Raw genomic sequence first — 22,528 nt, 5'->3', positions numbered from 1 at the left:
AGCCAAATCCTGAGTTTTCTCAGTGACTACATCTCTTCGAGACGAGGGAACTCTCCGGTGTTGGGGTGACGGCGGTATCCAGCGAGTTTCACATTGCCTGCGAGCTGAGCAGTGGTCTGCCAGTCTGTGTGTTCTCCCTGGTCGCTTCAACATCCGCGGAGTTTTTCCTCTCACTAAAGAGCTGCACGCGGCACGTCTTTTTAGAGACGCGTCTTTCTAAAGACGATCTGCCCGTGTTTTTCTGAGTGTGGTATTCTGATAGATTCAGCTGATGGGCGCGAGCGCTGTTTTGAGTGTTTGGGCTTTGATCGCGCTCAGACAGCGCTCGTGGGTGTGTCACGTTCTCTCACTGGGAACGTGACCATCGCAATGTAACGGTCGAGACTCGATGAGCTCAATGAGTGAGAGTCCCCTCATCCACACCCCGATCTATTTTTCTCCACGTGAGATAATACTTCGGCTGGTGGCCAGGGTGACCTAAGACGGCAGGTTTGGAACTAAACCGACGAAAAATTCCTCGGCCCACACCCCGGTTTCATTCGGTACCCCGGCTGATGAAATCATGTATCACCACATCACAAGGTGAGCTGGAGTCCTCTAGAGATGATGGCTCGTCTGTGCTGCCGTCCTCGGATGTGCTAGCATAGCGAGTTTGATCCAGAGTGCACAGCTATGCTTCCCGGGTGATTGGTTTTTGGGGGTGGCGAACCCAAATCCTTTCTACCCGGACGTGCATGAAGAGATCATGAGATCGTGGAAGTCTCCTTGACTTTTCGCGACTGCTCAGTGGCCTCTTCCGCCTTCTCTGCCCTTGTAGAGGCCGCGGCCTAGGGTGCACTGGGGTTCCCCCTGTGGAGTGTTCTGTGGCAACACTTATGTGTCCCCACAGCGCCTCCACCTGGCGTGGCGACTCTTAAGCACCCCTCCAATGCCTGTAGGTTCTTGTCTACTCCGGTGGCGGGGACCTATAGAGCTGCGGGACAGGCTGCCACCTCACTGCGTGTTATTGCCATCCTCCTGGGTGTTCAATGACATGCACGAGGGTAGGGCTGATTCAGGGCTCATCCTTGAGCTGCCTGCCGTCACCGACCTTGCTCTCCGAGCGACGTAGGTGACCGCACGCTCCCTGAGTCAGGTGATGTCCACATAGGTGGTCAGACACCTCTGGCTAACCTGGTTGATGTGCGCGAGGCTGAGTAATTTCGTTTCCTCAACTCCCCCATATCCCAGGCTGGCCTCTTCGGCGGCGCGGTCAAGGACTCTGCCCAACAGTTCTCGGCCGCCCAGAAGTGGACTTTGGCTATTATACTCCTGGAGTTGAAAGTTGCCACCCCACGGGCTGGTCACTCCAGTGTTCCCCCATATGAAGCCCCCTCGGCCATATGTGTATTCTTAAGTCCTCCCTATGGGTAGGCATGCTGCGGCATATCTCCCCTGAGATATGCTTCCCAGTGTACCTTGGTATTCCTGTGTTAAGTAGGACTCCTTCGTCCGTGCCTATATCACGACAGGGAGGTCAGACTTCGCAGGGCACTGGAAGACAGCTGTGAAGGTGGCGTGATTACACGGGGACCCCCATTCTCCGTCATCCGACGTAACTCGGAGTGACTACGAAAGGGAACGTCTCGGTTACGGATGTAACCCTCGTTCCCTGAGTAGGGAACGGAGACGTTACGTCTCCCTGCCACTTCCGCTGTACCGCTGGGTAGACGCCTGAGTTCAGTCTCGGCTCCTCAGCGAAGACATGATCTGCTGTTGCAGGTGTCTCTCCTTAAATTCCCACGCGGTGGGGCGGAGATACATTATGCAAATTCCGCAGACCCATGGCATTTCATTGCCATAGGCTCGTTTTTTAATACTCGAAGATGATAGGCTTTCTGGCGAAACCCCCATTCTCTGTCATCCGACGTAATGTCTCCGTTCCCTACTCAGGGAACGAGGGTTACATCCGTAACCGAGACGTTCACCTCTATATGCTGTATTCTTCCCTTGATATAAGCCTAAAAAGGGCCCTGGTCCCAAGTGCCCTCAGGCTGGGGCTCGCAGGACAGTTTCTGAAAAGGCAAATTACTAACTTAACCTCAGATGCCTGAGATACAGGAGCGAGCATTGGGCAGCTGGAAGAGATCACTTCTGGCGCTTTCCGGCGCTTGCGCAGTCGCGAAGCCCGCGCCCTCAGATCACTTGGACGTGGCTGTGTTTACAAGAGGTAAAAACGATATACATACTGTTCGGTTTCTCACACAAACCGCTCGTTTCGTGTCTTAGGCCATCAATGTGTACTTACATTTACGAGTCATCAAATCATGTTTAATTTGGACTTCTCTGTGTATGCTCTTTGAGGTGGTGACCATAGACCTGCATTATATGACTGACAGACAAGAACGGTTTGACCTAAAAATGTCAAAATTGAAACTACTGCGGAAACAAAGACACCTACATCTTGGATGCCCTTGAGGTAAGCTAAAACATATCAAAAATGTATTTCAAAGTGAACTATCCCTTTAAGGCCATTCGTTACAACTGAATCCTTAATAGGATCCTGAAAATGTTTCTGCTTCTTTCAAAAACATGTCCATAAAGCTATATCATCATTGATTATAAATGAATTTGATTATGTCATGAATCTAACATTTTCTATCATCTGCTAAATTAAATTATGTAAAATACTATTGTGATACTATCCACAATCCACAATATTGTTATCATAAAATGATGTGCATGCAAGTGGCTGATTGTAATTGTATTATTAAGCACTGCCATCTAGAGGCCATATGAGACTGTACTACAGTCATGAACGCTTTGCTTTAATCTGGACTCTGCTGTTCATCTTCTGTGACAGTTTTTGGCCTCACACACATTGCTTCATGGAGATCCTCTGGCCGCCATGCAGACCAGATATGGGCGATGGACACCTCAGATTATGAATCCTCACCTGGGATTGACTGTCCAGAAATTGCTCTTTTTGTGGACCTTTACCATTTCTATGACACGTAATAGAAACACTCTCTGCATCTCTGAAATGACCACCGCGCTTCCTCTGAGGAGACACTACAATAACAACTTCCCAGGAGGCTTTCATTTGTACGGCGGCCTGGAAATCCATGATCCAAATCCATGACTCCAAAATAGACCTTGTGTAGGTGCTAATGTTCACAAATAGAACATTATCAGCATTTAAATAGATGAAATAAAAACAGATGGAGTTAGAAAACTACTAGCAAATTATTTGAACAGCAACAATAAGATTAACTAAAACCCACCAGATATAAAAACAGAATAAGATAAATGGAAAGTCGTAGTTAAATTAATGTAAACAAATATAGTGGAATTTTTTTTTTCTACATTTTGTCGTTGAAGGTTTATGCTAAAAATATACCATAATGACAAAGTAAAATCTAAATTTAGGACTGAAACTAGATTTGACTGGTGTATATCTGTGGCAAATTCATTGCATTGACTGCATTTGGAAAAAGGCCACAAGCCTGTCTATTTATTCGAATTCAATCATAATTATAAGAAATACCACAGTATAGATTAATATTAGTCAAATATCTTTCTGCCATGGAGGTATGTGTGACTGCTGGAGACCAAAAATACATTCTTTTCTGTCTAACTATTTGATATTTACAATGCAACATTTACTTAGAAAAAGCTTTAGAATGCTAGTAGTATGCTATACATTTCATAACTCTGATCTTAACCGATTCAAATTCCAGGAAAAAGTCACATAATGTATTGCTTGTCTTGTACACATTAACCAATCATCCTGCATATCAATGGCATATTTTGATCTCACTTTCTCTGCTCTAATCTCCATTGTACAAATGATCTGTGTGTATTAGCTAGTATTACTTTTTTAAGTGTGCTAGTGTGCTTTTACCATACACACCAGCTATAGGTGGAGACAGTGCTCTCACCACACACTACATCTTTAGGTGGAGACAGTGCTCTCACCACACACTGCATCTATAGGTGGAGACAGTGCTCTCACCACACACTACATCTATAGGTGGAGACAGTGCTCTCACCACACACTACATCTATAGGTGGAGACAGTGCTCTCACCACACACTACAGCTATAGGTGGAGACAGTGCTCTCACCACACACTACATCTATAGGTGGAGACAGTGCTTTCACCACACACCAGCTATAGGTGGAGACAGTGCTCTCACCACACACTACATCTATAGGTGGAGACAGTGCTTTCACCACACACCAGCTGTAGGTGGAGACAGTGCTCTCACCACACACCAGCTATAGGTGGAGACAGTGCTCTCACCACACACCAGCTATAGGTAGAGACAGTGCTCTCACCACACACCAGCTGTAGGTGGAGACAGTGCTCTCACCACACACTACAGCTATAGGTGGAGACAGTGCTCTCACCACACACCAGCTGTAGGTGGAGACAGTGCTCTCACCACACACTACAGCTATAGGTGGAGACAGTGCTCTCGCCACACACCAGCTATAGGTGGAGACAGTGCTCTCACCACACACACCAGCTATAGGTGGAGACAGTGCTCTCACCATACACACCAGCTATTGGTGGAGACAGTGCTCTCACCACACACTACATCTATAGGTGGAGACAGTGCTCTCACCACACACTACAGCTATAGGTGGAGACAGTGCTCTCACCACACACTACATCTATAGGTGGAGACAGTGCTCTCACCACACACCAGCTGTAGGTGGAGACAGTGCTCTCACCACACACCAGCTATAGGTGGAGACAGTGCTCTCACCACACACCAGCTGTAGGTGGAGACAGTGCTCTCACCACACACCAGCTGTAGGTGGAGACAGTGCTCTCACCACACACTACATCTATAGGTGGAGACAGTGCTTTCACCACACACCAGCTATAGGTGGAGACAGTGCTCTCACCACACACTACATCTATAGGTGGAGACAGTGCTCTCACCACACACTACAGCTATAGGTGGAGACAGTGCTCTCGCCACACACCAGCTATAGGTGGAGACAGTGCTCTCACCACACACACCAGCTATAGGTGGAGACAGTGCTCTTACCACATACACTACAGCTATAGGTGGAGACAGTGCTCTCACCACACACCAGCTATAGGTGGAGACAGTGCTCTCACCACACACCAGCTATAGGTGGAGACAGTGCTCTCAACACACACCAGCTGTAGGTGGAGACAGTGCTCTCACCACACACCAGCTATAGGTGGAGACAGTGCTCTCACCACACACTCCAGCTATAGGTGGAGACAGTGCTCTCACCACACACACCAGCTATAGGTGGAGACAGTGCTCTCACCACACACCAGCTGTAGGTGGAGACAGTGCTCTCACCACACACCAGCTGTAGGTGGAGACAGTGCTCTCGCCACACACCAGCTATAGGTGGAGACAGTGCTCTCACCACACACACCAGCTATAGGTGGAGACAGTGCTCTCACCACACACCAGCTGTAGGTGGAGACAGTGCTCTCACCACACACCAGCTATAGGTAGAGACAGTGCTCTCACCACACACCAGCTATAGGTGGAGACAGTGCTCTCACCACACACCAGCTATAGGTGGAGACAGTGCTCTCACCACACACCAGCTATAGGTGGAGACAGTGCTCTCACCACACACCAGCTATAGGTGGAGACAGTGCTCTCACCACACACCAGCTGTAGGTGGAGACAGTGCTCTCACCACACACCAGCTATAGGTAGAGACAGTGCTCTCACCACACACCAGCTATAGGTGGAGACAGTGCTCTCACCACACACCAGCTATAGGTGGAGACAGTGCTCTCACCACACACCAGCTATAGGTGGAGACAGTGCTCTCACCACACACCAGCTATAGGTGGAGACAGTGCTCTCACCACACACCAGCTATAGGTGGAGACAGTGCTCTCACCACACACCAGCTGTAGGTGGAGACAGTGCTCTCACCACACACCAGCTGTAGGTGGAGACAGTGCTCTCACCACACACTACAGCTATAGGTGGAGACAGTGCTCTCACCACACACACCAGCTATAGGTGGAGACAGTGCTCTCACCACACACCAGCTATAGGTGGAGACAGTGCTCTCACCACACACTACAGCTATAGGCGGAGACAATGCTCTCACCACACACACCAGCTATAGGTGGAGACAGTGCTCTCACCACACACCAGCTATAGGTGGAGACAGTGCTCTCACCACACACTACAGCTATAGGCGGAGACAGTGCTCTCACCACACACTACATCTATAGGTGGAGACAGTGCTCTCACCACACACTACAGCTATAGGTGGAGACAGTGCTCTCACCACACACACCAGCTATAGGTGGAGACAGTGCTCTCACCACACACCAGCTATAGGTGGAGACAGTGCTCTCACCACACACACCAGCTATAGGTGGAGACAGTGCTCTCACCACACACACCAGCTATAGGTGGAGACAGTGCTCTCACCACACACCAGCTATAGGTGGAGACAGTGCTCTCACCACACACCAGCTATAGGTGGAGACAGTGCTCTCACCACACACACCAGCTATAGGCGGAGACAGTGCTCTCACCACACACACCAGCTATAGGTGGAGACAGTGCTCTCACCACACACCAGCTATAGGTGGAGACAGTGCTCTCACCACACACTACAGCTATAGGCGGAGACAGTGCTCTCACCACACACTACATCTATAGGTGGAGACAGTGCTCTCACCACACACTACAGCTATAGGTGGAGACAGTGCTCTCACCACACACACCAGCTATATGTGGAGACAGTGCTCTCACCACACACACCAGCTATAGGCGGAGACAGTGCTCTCACCACACACACCAGCTATAGGTGGAGACAGTGCTCTCACCACACACTACAGCTATATGTGGAGACAGTGCTCTCACCACACACTACAGCTATATGTGGAGACAGTGCTCTCACCACACACCAGCTATAGGTGGAGACAGTGCTCTCACCACACACCAGCTGTAGGTGGAGACAGTGCTCTCACCACACACCAGCTGTAGGTGGAGACAGTGCTCTCACCACACACCAGCTATAGGTGGAGACAGTGCTCTCACCACACACCAGCTGTAGGTGGAGACAGTGCTCTCACCACACACCAGCTATAGGTAGAGACAGTGCTCTCACCACACACCAGCTATAGGTGGAGACAGTGCTCTCACCACACACCAGCTATAGGTGGAGACAGTGCTCTCACCACACACCAGCTATAGGTGGAGACAGTGCTCTCACCACACACCAGCTATAGGTGGAGACAGTGCTCTCACCACACACCAGCTATAGGTGGAGACAGTGCTCTCACCACACACCAGCTATAGGTGGAGACAGTGCTCTCACCACACACTACAGCTATAGGTGGAGACAGTGCTCTCACCACACACACCAGCTATAGGTGGAGACAGTGCTCTCACCACACACCAGCTATAGGTGGAGACAGTGCTCTCACCACACACTACAGCTATAGGCGGAGACAGTGCTCTCACCACACACACCAGCTATATGTGGAGACAGTGCTCTCACCACACACTACAGCTATAGGTGGAGACAGTGCTCTCACCACACACACCAGCTATATGTGGAGACAGTGCTCTCACCACACACACCAGCTATAGGCGGAGACAGTGCTCTCACCACACACACCAGCTATATGTGGAGACAGTGCTCTCACCACACACCAGCTGTAGGTGGAGACAGTGCTCTCACCACACACCAGCTATAGGTGGAGACAGTGCTCTCACCACACACCAGCTATAGGTGGAGACAGTGCTCTCACCACACACCAGCTATAGGTGGAGACAGTGCTCTCACCACACACTACAGCTATAGGTGGAGACAGTGCTCTCACCACACACTACAGCTATAGGTGGAGACAGTGCTCTCACCACACACCAGCTATAGGTGGAGACAGTGCTCTCACCACACACTACAGCTATAGGTGGAGACAGTGCTCTCACCACACACACCAGCTATAGGTGGAGACAGTGCTCTCACCACACACCAGCTGTAAGTGGAGACAGTGCTCTCACCACACACACCAGCTATAGGTGGAGACAGTGCTCTCACCACACACCAGCTATAGGTGGAGACAGTGCTCTCACCACACACCAGCTATATGTGGAGACAGTGCTCTCACCACACACCAGCTATAGGTGGAGACAGTGCTCTCACCACACACCAGCTATAGGTGGAGACAGTGCTCTCACCACACACTACAGCTATAGGTGGAGACAGTGCTCTCACCACACACCAGCTATAGGTGGAGACAGTGCTCTCACCACACACCAGCTGTAGGTGGAGACAGTGCTCTCACCACACACCAGCTATAGGTGGAGACAGTGCTCTCACCACACACCAGCTATAGGTGGAGACAGTGCTCTCACCACACACCAGCTATAGGTGGAGACAGTGCTCTCACCACACACCAGCTATAAGTGGAGACAGTGCTCTCACCACACACCAGCTATAGGTAGAGACAGTGCGCTCGCCACACACCAGCTATAGGTGGAGACAGTGCTCTTACCACATACACTACAGCTATAGGTGGAGACTGTGCACTCACTACACACCATTTATAGGTGGAGACAGTGCTCTCACCACACACCAGCTATAGGTGGAGACAGTGCTCTCACCACATACACTACATCTATAGGTGGAGACAGTGCTCTCACCACACACACTACATCTATAGGTGGAGACAGTGCTCTCACCACACACCAGCTATAGGTGGAGACAGTGCTCTCACCACACACCAGCTGTAGGTGGAGACAGTGCTCTCACCACACACACCAGCTATAGGTGGAGACAGTGCTCTCACCACACACACTACATCTATAGGTAGAGACAGTGCGAGTGTCAGTGAAAGAGGTAATCAAGAACCATGACATCCAACGGGAACGTCCAACATTGATCATAGAATTATCTTCAATCTGACGTTCCAACATGGAACACACACAGCATAACATAATGCACTGACCAATAATAAGAATACACAAACAGCAGTTTTAAAGGTAACATCCCAAAGAAAACCAGAATAGGCAATAGCCAAGTCTCCATCATGCATTTGTTTTGTCAACATCTCGTCTTTTCCTTGAAGGCCTTGTTGAGCTTTCACAATGTGACTATCTTTTCTTTGCATCAATGACATTAACATATTGTCTAATTTTGGTAACTCAAACTCAAATTCGGGGATGTTTTCCACAAAACCTAATTGTTCCTCTGAATTGGGTGACATTGTTTGTTGTGTAGTATTTACATAAGGAAAGTAATAATTTCCTATAGACCACGTTGATTCTAATGTCATACAAAATGAGGTTGCATTGATTGGACAAAATGTTTGATTATCGTTGACAGAGATGGAGAAGTGATTCAGAGTTGTTGTAACACATGTGTTCTTGTCTGATACTATTACCCTAGTGAAATTATTATGCATGAGTCAATCTGCTGTCTGAGGTGTTCCACACAATGGTTGTTTTTTCACAGCATCACATTCACAAATGAAACCAAATAGAGTTTTGTCTAAACACTCTATAGCTACTCCTCGCCATTCTCCTGATGGTAAGTGAGTAACAAATTTGGGCAAGTCCTTCCTTTCCTTAAGCACATTTCCTGTAGTATTCCTAGATTTTCCACACTTAGAATCTTTTCAAACACTTGTTCCTTCTGGAAAACTGGTACTGAGATGGTTAAAAGCATCGCATACATTTGTCTCATAAAACAACCAAACCTACCAAAACTATTCCCAGCAGAACAGGCCCAAGAAGTATCCTTCGGTTTGTTATTCCACCACCTTAAAATCTGAATGGGTGGAATTCGGTTGGTGGGTTTTGATGGTTCTCCTCCATGGTGAGAGAAAGGCAGGTGTATACCTTCCATTAATGGACCGTAATCCAGCGGACTATAAAATCCAGGAGGAATCGGATGAGAAGAAATCTTAGCCATCTTGAGGACGTAACTGTAAGGGATGGGCAATTTGCACTTACCCAATCTATTCATAAATGTTTTTAAATTGTCTGAGGTGAAATTAAAACAATCTTTGAGTCCAAACCATTTCATAATGACCTCCTCAGTAAAAAGAGATGGAACTTTTCCAGCCAGTACTTCTTGCACGACATGGGTGATTTCCTGATGTTTAATGGAAGCAAACTGTGCACAATATAGTTGTTTCTGCATATTGTTAAAAGCTTTCTTTGTCAGTTGGGCTATGATTGACAGTGCGGAAGCAATAGTGTGAACACCCTGAACAGTTTAATTTTCTTCATTTAGACCTTCTTGCAAAAACGCATCTGTTTGCAGAACCTGTTGTCCGACGAGAGCTTTGAGTTTAAGCTCATTACGCTTAAGTTCCTGCGCACTTATCGAATTGGATATGCCTAAACCTGCTCCAGAGGCTCCAAGCATCTTGTCTACAAATCCTAATAGTTTCCGTCCAGTAGGGGCTTCTCCGAGGTGACCATTTGGTGGTTCTCTTGGTGACTGATCTGCTGGAGAGTTAATTGCTACAGCGTTCTGGTACCTCAGGAAAACTGTAGTGATAAGGTCTTTATACATCTCTGTCACACCTTCTACTCTGCATCGTCCATCCATGTCTGGAGACCATGCTGTTAGGTTTACTAGGACTGGAACATGGATCCATTGAATATTGTTGATCAGCACCCCTTGATAAGGCCTTGTCACCACTCCAGAGGAAGGTGCTGATTGCTGCTTTGGACACTCCTGGATCATCACCATCACTCTGAGGACTACAGCCACGATATAACACCACATCTTTATTTATCTTGGTTGGGGTTTCTGAAAAATACATGCAAACAGAAAGAGTCCCCCCCCCCCCCCCCCTTTTTTTTTTTAAAACACAGCAAACAATAACAACGATATTATCATTAAAATGTATACATAAGCAAATTATACAATTAATAAAAAATTAAGCACATATTGAATTAAGAACAAACCCACATTCTTGTTTTTATGTATTTGTTTCGTTAGGACTGTCATCTGTCATCTTTTTATATGGTTTCGTCTGATCAATGTGGAACCATTTCTTCACTGGTTGTCTGTTTTTAGTTTTATGACAGATTTGGTAAACTGCATCTCCACATTTGTCAATCACTGTGTATGGTCCTATCCAGTTAGCGGACCATGGACCCTCATGGTGATAGTTTTTTACCATCACCTCATCACCAAGCTCAAATTTCTGGACATGCACATCTTGGTCATAATACATCTTGTTGTATGTCTGACTGAGCCCAATTTCTTGAGCAGCTTGGTTATACATAGCTGTTAACGATTTACACAGATTCTTGAGGAATGTTTCTGTTGTCTGATAGGTTTGGGAACTTCAGATAAAAGGTGTTCTGGTAATCTTATTTTTCTCCCTGTCATTAATTCATGGGGACTAAAACCTGTACTTCTGTGAACAATCCCTCTAACTGACATCAATATGCTTGGGAGGTTTTGAGCCCAATTGGGACCATTCTCTAACACCATTTTTTTCAAAGCTGTCTTCAATGTTCTGTTTGATCTTTCCACCCCTCCAGATGATTGTGGATGATGTGCTATCTTGAGCCGGTGCTTTATTCCAAGCAGTTTTGCAAGATCTACATGAATTTTTCCTGTAAAATGGGTGCCTCTATTCCTTTCTAAACTCAGAGGAAGGCCAAATCTACAGTAAATTTGTTCCCAAAGGACTCGTGCTGTGGCAGAAGCAGTATCAGACTTGATTGGAAAAGCCTTAATCCATTTGCTAAATGTGTCAACAATCACTAGAATAAATCTGTACCCTCCTTTAGCTGTAGGTAAAGGACCAATATAATCAATCTGAAGGTTTGTCCAGGGGCCTTCAGCAAGGCATGTACAAGGCTTAAACAGCCCTACTTTTTAACCGCTGAGGGATTCATTTGAGCACACGTTAAGCAATTTGCACAATATTCTTTCACATCCTTATCCATGCATGGCCACCAAAACATATTCCATATCCTGTCCTTCACCTTTGTTACACCTAAGTGTCCCCCCTGATTGTGGATATGATACAAAATATCATTCCGCAATCCTGCAGGTGGAATTCTTACTGGATTATCACCATTTCTGTACAGAAGTATATCATCATGAATTATCAACTGTGCATCATGCGGTGCAAATGGGCCATCTATAATAGATTGATCATTTCTTTTCAGTCTTATTGCTTCTGTTATCAAAGGATCGCTCTTTTGGTCACTTTTCAAATCTACCGGTTCTTTAAGAGTGATAGCTGCAATTGATTCTTGCTCATTAATACCTGAAAATGTTATGCCTTCCACAGCCGTCTTTTTTGCTAATTCATCAACTATCAAATTTCCGCCCCCATGTTGTTTGTCTGTTCCTTTCTTCTGGTGAGCTCTAACTTTCAACACTGCAATCTTATTAGTTCTATCCTCAGCCGATGACCACAATACTTGTATCGGGCCACAATGAACTAGAGGTTGTCCATCTGCACTGGTAAAACCCCTCTTCTGCCAAATCGGCAAATACTCTGTAAGAGAATTAACCACAAAGGCAGAATCTGAATATATATTCAAATCTGTGTCTGGGATGACCTCTAATGTTTGCAATACAGCTGTCACCTCTGCTTTCTGAGCTGAAAAATGAGATGGGCATTTATACAGAAAATTTCCTCGATCTGAATGAATAGCAAAACCTGTATGGTACTTCCCATCTTGCCAAAACCTAGAACCATCAACATACACATCAACAGCTCCTTCAATAGCTTTTATCTCAAAGACACTTTCATAAGATAGAATGTGTTCGTGTGGAGCACCTTCATACAGAAGTGTTCGGGGTAGCATGGAGTTGGGTTTGTAGACAGTTTTCAAATTTTTTTATCCTAAAACTAACGTCCATCTGCCCAGTCTAGCACTAGATACTCCTTTCACTTTCCCATTTAAGAGAAGCTGTAAAGGAGTATGTGGCGTATGCAGTGTCACTTCATTGAAACCATAAATGTATTCAAAATGTGACATTGCCCAGTGAATGGACAAAAGATGTCTTGTACAGGAATCAAATGCTTTTTCAACAGGGGAAAGTACTTGAGACGCATAAGGAATGGGACGCAAATTTCCTTGCACATCCTGCAGGAGGACAGTTGAAAGAGCTTCCTCTGTTGCAGCTGTCTGCAAAATGAATGGTTGTGTTCTGTCTGGATTGCGAAGGGCTGGAGACTTTATTAGAGCTGCTTTCAATTTTTCAAATGCTTTCTGATGCTCCGGACCCCAATCTGAGGAATATGTTTTTTTCTTTTTTCCTGAAAGGAGAGAGTTTAGAGGTTTTGCAATATCTGCAAAGCCTTCAAAGAATTCCCTACAGAATCCCACTATTCCTAAAAATGACCTCAAAGCTGTCACTGATACTGGAACTGGAAGTCTCTGAATAATTTCCACCTTGTGTGGGTCAGGTGTACGCCCCCCTTCGCTTATCTTTATGCCTAAGTGACTTCTGACTTAAGCAACTGAGCTTTTCTTGGATTCAACTTAAGTCCAGCCTCATCCAGCAATTGAAGTAATTCTGCTAGCAAAGTGAGATGTTCTTCCCTGTCAGCTGTCTGTAACAACAAATCATCCACATATTGAATCAGACATTCAGGCTTAGAAAAGCATTCCAGTATCTTAGCTAAACACTGGTGGAACAGGGTCGGTGAGTTCACAAAGCCTTGTGGAAGGACATTCCATGTGTACTGCGTGTTTCTGAACTTAAAAGCAAACTTATATTGACACTCTGGATGTAATGGAATTGACCAGAAAACATTTGACACATCAAGAGCCGAGTAGTAATTAGCCTCTGGTAAGAGAGATGCTAGCACGTCAGGGGTAGAAGCCACTACAGGTGCACAAGTCTGTGTACATTTGTTAAGCTCTCTGTAATCTATGCATAATATCCAAGAATTGTCTGGTTTGCGAACAGGCCAAATTGGGGCTAATGATGGAGAAAAACATGGCCTAATAACACCCTGTTATAAGAGAGAATCCACTGTACGCTGTATACATGGATTGGTTTATCAACAATATTTTCTATTCCGTCAAACAATCCCTGAGAACCGTGTTTAGCGATATATTTCACAATAATTTCTTCCATTTTCAAAAGTTTTATCGGACTTTTCAGTATCTCGTGATCTAATAGTTATTCACAACGTCTGATTTAAATCGTTACACGTTATCTAGCTGCTTTAAGATATTTCGTTAGTCTAATTATTCACAGCTCGAACGCAAATAAACTTAATCAAAGCCACAGTTCTTTGGACCTTAAATTTCACAAAAACAATTAAAAAAAATGAACAGTCACAGTACGTCGGACAAAACCACACTACGTCGGGTTTTCTTTCATTTATGGTGTTTTGGTCAGGAAATCTCTCGTTTAAAAAAATCTAGAAAAGGAAAATTTTAAGGACAGAAGAGAATTTGGTTTATTCAGTATTAGCAGGAGGAGTTATTAAGCCTATTCCGTACGATCTTGTTTAAGATTCTAACAGAACTGAATCAGCCCAAAGCAGTGTGGTGGCAGAGTTGTATTGGAATTGCTGTTTCTAAAGTAATTGAAACAAAGTGCTTAAGTGTAAAGTTTCTAAAGTAACTAAAACTTTGTGTTGGTCTCTTATAATTCTGTTAAGATTCTAAAGTAAGTGAATCAACCCGAAGTAGTGTGGTGGCAGAATTATATTAGATCAGTTGTTTCTAAAGTAACCGAAACAAAAGTGTATGCAGCCTACTTGAAACCGATTGTGAAGTTGTAATAATTCGGAGGAAATTCTAAAGTAAGTGAATAAGACCCGACGCAGTGTGGTCACAGAATTAGTTTCATAGTGTAGATTAGTGAGTCTGACACTTTACGGCTCTGTGGAATTTAAAACAAGAACCCGAAGCAGTGTGGTTTTGCCCGACCTACTGTGGCAGTTTTAAATTTGATATTGTTTAAGCCCGAAGTACTGTGGATAAGTAAACTGTTTTAAGAAAATAACATAAAACAGCTTTCTTACCTTTCCCCACTTTTTTTGTTGGAAATTCCTCGATGGGTAGGCTCGCCAGTGTAAGAAAAAATGATGCGGACGTCGAAGATCTCAAAAATGAAGTTTATTCTAGTAAAGTAGTAACGAAACACATACAGCACTTCGGATTCAGCGGAGTCAATCAGAATCCCGAAATAAAATCAGCTCAACATTTTATACTGTATTACATTCGTCTTCCCCCCTCTGCATGTAAATGAAGCTCTGTCTTAAATGTAAATTGAGAATAACAAATTCGTCTTCTCTCTCAGCATGTAAAGGAGGTACAGGAGTTAGCCCATTTCCCCAGTCCTGATCTCATCAACATAACAGTCTCATTCACATCTTGATGATAATCATCAAATAATTTTGTTAGGCATAGCAAGGGTCTGATATCTGAAAGATGACTTAAAAAAGGTTTAGCAAGATTATCATATTAGCTTTAAGTTTGATTTTAAATACTCAGTGTGTATAGGATCAAACTGTCTACGCTACCTTATCTGATATTTCTTTAAAAAAAATTCATTAAGTTTTAAGCGGCAGCAGAAATTAGTCAAATACAGACATCAAGAATCAGTGTATGAATCTCAACAATGGTGACAAACAAAAAGCTTCATGTCACAATGCATGCTGGGTGCCACCATAGTACAAAACTCCTTCATGACTTCCAGCATGCATTGCGGCATGAAGCTTTTCGTTTGTCACCATTGTTGAGATTCATACATGATTCTTGATGTCTGTGTTTGACTAGTTTCTGCTGCAGCTCAAAACTTTCATAAAACATTTTCTTTTTTTTAAGAAACCATTCTGCACAGCATGATGTAGTTTCACAAGACCATTATACAGGTCCCTCCAGAAAAACGTGATTATGCGATCGCATGATTTAGTGTATAATCAGCCAAAGTCCGCATATTTATGCGGGGGCTGCATTTTTTCAAATACGCCGCACTTTCGCTGCATAAATTGCCGATTTCCATGCAAAATATGCAGGGCTTGCATGATTTCATTTATTCATTTTTACAGAAGTTGTAGCATATTCCTTTTGAAAAGCTACAGAACTTCTTTGACTCGTCAATGTTTTGTAAGTTTCATGTGTTTATTAAGGTCTTGTAACGCGTTGTGTCGGAAAGAAAAATAGGGATAGCTCACAGCTGAAGTTATTGCAGAGGCCAGACAGACTCACGGAGGCGATTGGCATCTCACAACTCGCACTTTATTCCAAAATCGAACTCGTATAACTGTCTGTCACACGTTCTACCGTCCACATCATTACTTAATAAACAAAATAAGATAAAAGAAGTAGCATTAAACAGAAATTACCCGCACACATAGGGTGTTCGAGGCGCATGGCACATACAATATAATACTGTAGACAGTTCAACAGCTCTTAACAGCGCAGCTCTTAAAAGCTCTTAAAAAAATAAACACCTTATTCCCACTCGTTACAGTCAGAAATAAAACAAGATGAGAAATTAAATATTCCCAGCACTTTCTGTGATGTAGTATGCTTGCTCATCATAGGAAGTAATAAGAAATGACTCTTTACATTAAGGTAGTAGGCTAGTGAGAACAGGGTGTTGGGGGAATCACTTTATTTTCTCTTTTTCATCAAACCGCAGTTTTTGCAAGTTCCCGCAATTTTTGCAAGTTCCCGCAATTTTATCGCATAAAATTACATAAATATCCCGCATATTCCATTACATTTTTAAAGAAAACGGGCCGCATAATCAAGGATTTTTGCCCGCAACAATCACAAAAAAAATCCGCATTTTTCTGGAAGGACTGATTTTAACTAAAAGCACATGAATAACATAAATGCACACCATCCATATTTTCAAAAACTTGATCAAATCAGTTCTTGCTGATTATGATATCATCAAGAAACATCTGATCATATTTTCTCTCGTCATAACAGATGTATTTTATTAAAATAGCCTACAGTTACAGCAGCCAGAGAAAAACTAAAAGAAGATTAAAGGGTCAAGAGCACAAATAAAGGAGCCGTTAATCACGATTCTGGTGACTTCAAATAAAACATTCAATGAAACATCAAACCTCTATTAATTCTCAATAAGAGCTTGTCTATGTAGATTCATGATGTCTAAAACATCCAAATGTTCAAACAAACTCTTTATTAACCATCACTGGACTTCATAAATACAAGTTAACAATACATTACAGTGTTCATCCAAACACAAAAGTAACTCTGGCAAATACACACCTACTACAGTCGCATGTGATATATTATCTGACACAAGTTGTGTAACTATAACACATTAGTGTGTAAAAGGTTTCAACACCCTTCTGTTTAAGAGGAATAACACATTAGTTGTGTTAAAGGTAACACAAAATGTGTAGTCCTTATAAGTTCAGGTTCAGGTTCAGGTTCCTTTATTTGTACCTGTAGGTAGATTTGTTTTGCAGTGTCAGAGTTATCCACACAATTTTTACGACAAACACACATTTGACAACAATAAAATAAAAAAGATAAATAAAACATAGCTTCTGTGTCATCTGTGCATTTTGTTCCTCTAATTGATGGCTGCTGGAACAAAGCTATTTTTATACCGCTTTGTTCTGCACTTTGGGACTATATACCTTCGTCTGGAGGGAAGAAGCTGAAATTCCTTGTGCAGGGGATGGGCATCATCATTTAAAATTGAGCCAGTTATCCGCTGTAACTGTCTGGTGTACAGGGACACTGGACTAAACTGTGACACACCAACCAGCTTACTAGACCATTTAACAATTTGATTTAGGGAATTTCTATTCTTTAAAGTCCCACTCCGATCATATTTTGAGCTATTTTTAAACATTCCCAGTGGTCTTTAAATTATGATTATGCCATTTTTAGCCAAAATCACAAAACCTGTCCCGTTTTCTGGGACTTCGCTTCAGCAGAGCGGCAGTAGCTCATTAGCAATTCGCCATCTGCGTTGTGGGCGGAGCCGTTGGCACGGAGACGACCCTCCCCCTGCCCGTTGCTGAGAGCTCTGTCTCTCCCGCTAGCTTACACCCCCAATACCGGTGGGGCAACAGTATTATATACATGTTAATTATTATTATCCGAAGTTAATCAAAGTTATCACCGATCACCGATCATTATTTCACTCCAAGACGTCGCGTGTGGAGACGCCCAGTGGAGTTACTACGTCACAACTTCAGTCTATTTTAGCCGGCATTTTAGCGTCTGCTACTGATTCACAGCCATTTGAATGTAGAAATACTCAGAAATACAACTTTGAGCTTATTTTTCTCAAGATATGTCCTCTAACATCAGAAAAATGCCACAAGAACATGTTAACACCTAGAAAAACATTATTTTCATCGGAGTGGGTCTTTAAGGATAGATTTCCAAACCATGACACCAGAGAAAAAGATAAAATTGATTCAATAAAAGCACGATAGAATAAGACCATCATGGTTTTGTCAATGTTAAAATAAGACAGTTTCCTCAAACAAAACAACCGCTGGTGCCCCTTTTTGCACAGAGCTTCACAATTTGCTTCAAAGTTCATTTTTGAGTCAATAATTGTCCCAAGGTATTTGTAGGATTGGGTACATTCCACAGTCTGACCTTTGATGGATATGACTTCCTGCATATGGGCATTTCTTCTAAAATCAATAATCATATCTTTTGTCTTAGATATGTTTAATTGAAGGTAGGACTCCTCACACCACGTGACAAAGTCATCAATGACCGGGCCGTGACAGGTCTCATTGCCCTGAAGCCTACTAACAATAACAGAATCATCTGCATATTTTAAAATAGTCCTATTTTCATACCTACTCTGACACATGTTTGTGTAGAGGATAAACAATAGGGGTGAAAGCACACATCCTTGAGGGGATCCAGTTGAGGAGGAGACTTGGTCTGACAGTGTTCCATTTACCTTAACTCTTTGTGTCCTGTCAGTTAAAAAGTCGAGAACCCAACCCACAAGATTGTTACTCAGGTTGAATTGATCTACTAACCTACTGATTAAAATATGTGGTTGGATTGTATTAAAAGCAGACGAGAAATCAACAAACAAAAGTCTTGCGTGAGACCAAATTCCTTCCAAATGTTTAACAAGTAGGTTAAGCAAGGTAACTGTGGCATCTTCTACTCCTCTATGTGGCCTATGAGCAAACTGCATGGGACCAAGTGTTTGCTCAGTTTTCAGTAGGATTTCTGACCTTACCAATTTTTCTAAAATTTTCATTAAAATCGACGTGAGAGCAATCGGTCTAAAATCATTACAGGTTTTGGGGCAACTGGTTTTGGGGACAGGAACTACCACAGCATCCTTCCAGACCTTGGGTACATGCTGCTTCTGTAAGGACTTATTAAAAATGAAGTGGAACACAGGACTCAGTTCTTTTGCACAGGATTTAAGTAAGCGACCACATATATTGTCAGGTCCATGACTCTTATTTACTTTTACCGAGCGGAATGCTTTTTCCACTCTTTTTTGGTCTATTACAAAGTGCTGATTATCTTCAAATTTATTTCTCAGTTCCTGAGTTTCATTACTAAAATCAAATGTATCAAAGCGGTTATAAAATTGGTTGAGAGCATTGGCAAGCTCAGTATCAGAGTTAAAACCATCTAGGTTGACCCGACTGCTGGTCTTTGGATTCCGTAGGCCTGCTATAGTTTTCATGCTAGACCAGACTGAGCCAAGATTATTTACAGCCATCTTGCTCTCCAATTTCTGATTTATAATTCTGCTTTGCTTTTAATATTTCTATTTTTAGTTCTTTGGTAGCTACTTCAAGCGCCGTCCATGAGGCCGCTCCAGCAAGCGCCGTCCGTGAGCCCGCTCCAGCAAGCGCCGTCCGTGAGCCCGCTCCAGCAAGCGCCGTCCGTGAGCCCGCTCCAGCAAGCGCCGTCCGTGAGCCCGCTCCAGCAAGCGCCGTCCCTGAGCCCGCTCCAGCAAGCGCCGTCCATGAGCCCGCTCCAGCAAGCGCCGTCCATGAGCCCGCACCAGCAAGCGCCGTCCGTGAGCCCGCTCCAGCAAGCGCCGTCTGTGAGCCCAGCAAGCGCCGTCCATGAGCCCGCACCAGCAAGCGCCGTCCATGAGCCCGCTCCAGCAAGCGCCGTCCCTGAGCCCGCTCCAGCAAGCGCCGTCCATGAGCCCGCTCCAGCAAGCGCCGTCCATGAGCCCGCACCAGCAAGCGCCGTCCATGAGCCCGCTCCAGCAAGCGCCGTCCATGAGCCCGCTCCAGCAAGCGCCGTCCATGAGCCCGCTCCAGCAAGCGCCGTACATGAGCCCGCTCCAGCAAGCGCCGTCCATGAGCCCGCTCCAGCAAGCGCCGTCCATGAGCCCGCTCCAGCAAGCGCCGTCCATGAGCCCTCAAAAGAGGTTCTGAAATCGGTTTCTGCTCGTCAGGAGATGCCCATCTTCCTTGCTGCTAAGACCCTCTCTGATTATTTGTCTTGTCTAGCTAAAATCCTCGAAGTCCCTGTCTGTCCTGTCTTGTCCCCAGCCCCCGAGCCTGCCGCTGTGAGCGCTGCACCCGAGCCTGCCGCTGTGAGCGCTGCACCCAGTCCTGCCCCTTCGCCTGCTATGTCCCGTTTCCTCACCCTCTGTCTCTGAATCTGTTGCTGCTACCACTGAAGCAGTATCCCAGTCTGTTCTCCCGGTCTCCCCTGTCTCCACTAATTCCCGGACTGTTTCTCCGTTCGTCCCTGTCTCCACTAGCCCCCGGACTGTTTCCCCGTTTGTCCCTGTTACCACTAGTCCCCGGACTGTTTCCCCGTTTGTCCCTGTCTCCACTAGTCCCCGGACTGTTTCCCCGTTTGTCCCTGTCACCACTAGTTCCCGGACTGTTTTCCCTGTCTCCACTAAGCCCCGGACTGTTTCCCCTAAGACCTCTCCTCGTGTGTCTCCGTCTAAACCTGCCCAGAGTCCTCGTCCTCAGCCCTCATCCCGTGGACCCAAGACCCCCAGTCCTCCCATCCACCCTGGACCTCCCCCCATGAACTCTGTGTTTCCTCCACCTCCTTTGCCTTGTATGTTGTATTTGATGTTTCACCCCAGCCCTGTTATTGTTTTTTCTTGTTTGCCATTATTAATGTTTTCCATGTTTTGTTGGTTCGTGTCTTTGTCACAGTCTGTCATGTCCCGTGTTTAATGTCCCCTTGAGGAGCGTCTGGTAGCCGCTCCTTAAGGTGGGGGCTCTGTCATGATTCTGCCTTAGTATCCTTGATTTTCCTAGTCGTGAGGCAGGATCATGACAGAATCATGTTTTGTGTACAAGCGCATGGCCAATTGTTTGGACCATGTGCTTGTGTTGTCTCATTACGTTACCCCGCCCCCTTGTTATCCTCGTCTCGTCATTATTGTCTAGTCAGTTTCACCTGTCCTTGTCATTAGTGTTCCCTTTATAATCCCCTTGTGTATGCTGTCCTGTGTTGGTTCATTGTTTGATGTAAGTGACATTCGTTGTGTGCATCTAGCTGTGAGTAACTTGTTGGAAGTCTTGTTTAAGAGAAATATTTGTTCCTGTCTTAGTTGTTAGTTTATTGTCTGAGTCTTAGTCTAGTGTATCCTGTCTTGTTTGCCCCATCGAGGGTTTTGTTTTCTGTTTTTGTCATCAAACCCCTGTTTGTATTATTTGCTGTCTGCAATTGGGTTCATTCTTCTGCCACATAACACTTGTGGCAGGGCGGCAGTGGCTCAGTGGTTCATGTAGGTTGTCTACAAACCGGATGGTTGGTGGTTCAATCCCCGGTTCCACCTGGCCAAGTGTCGAGGTGTCCATGAGCAAGACACCAAACCCCAGCTGCTTCCGACGAGCTGGATGGCGCCTTGTATGGCTGACACCACCGTCAGTGTATGAATGAGTGTGTGAATGTGAGGCAAAATGTAAAGCGCTTTGGTGGCCATTGGGTCTGTGAAAGCGCTATATAAATGCAGTCCATTTACATCTCTTTTTAGAGTGTGAGTTAGAAACATTAATAACCTGTGAAAGTGAACCTTAATGTAAAGTGGAAACCTGTGAACCATTTATTCACAAGTTAGAAACATTAATAACCTGTGAAAGTGAACCTTAATGTAAATTGGAAAACTGCGAACCATTTATTCATGTGAAAGTGAACCTATAGAGCATCACAGCCGGTGCCGGAAGTAAAAATTCAATACAATTTCTCCATTGAAAGTTGGGGTATAAGCCATAAAAACGTAACCATACATGGAAGACTTAAAACCAGCTACGGCTGTACTAAGTGATTGTATATGCTCATATAAACGCCAAAAGTTCATGGGGCACTAACCTTTAAGATAAATGCCTTTTATTCGCGATGTATTGGATAAGTACTTCATTACCCACAATCCTGAACAATCCCACAGTCCCACAGTGATGCATCTGATTGGTGGAAGTCGTGTAACGTGTCTGGTTAAACCCCGTGTCTGGTTAAGGTCCGTGAAGACTGAAGATCGTGTAATGACGTAGGTCTAGTTCATTGGTCGCACGTCAGAGGCGCCTGCGCCATTGGATGTGCATTTGCCGCAGTACAGCCTATGAGCGAGCCAGATGCTCAATGTGT

The sequence above is a fragment of the Rhinichthys klamathensis genome, unplaced genomic scaffold (assembly GCF_029890125.1).
Source record: "Rhinichthys klamathensis goyatoka isolate OS25496 unplaced genomic scaffold, OSU_Roscu_1.1 h1tg000236l_1, whole genome shotgun sequence".
NCBI lineage: Eukaryota > Metazoa > Chordata > Actinopteri > Cypriniformes > Leuciscidae > Rhinichthys > Rhinichthys klamathensis.
Note: the sequence above shows the minus strand (reverse complement) of the source record.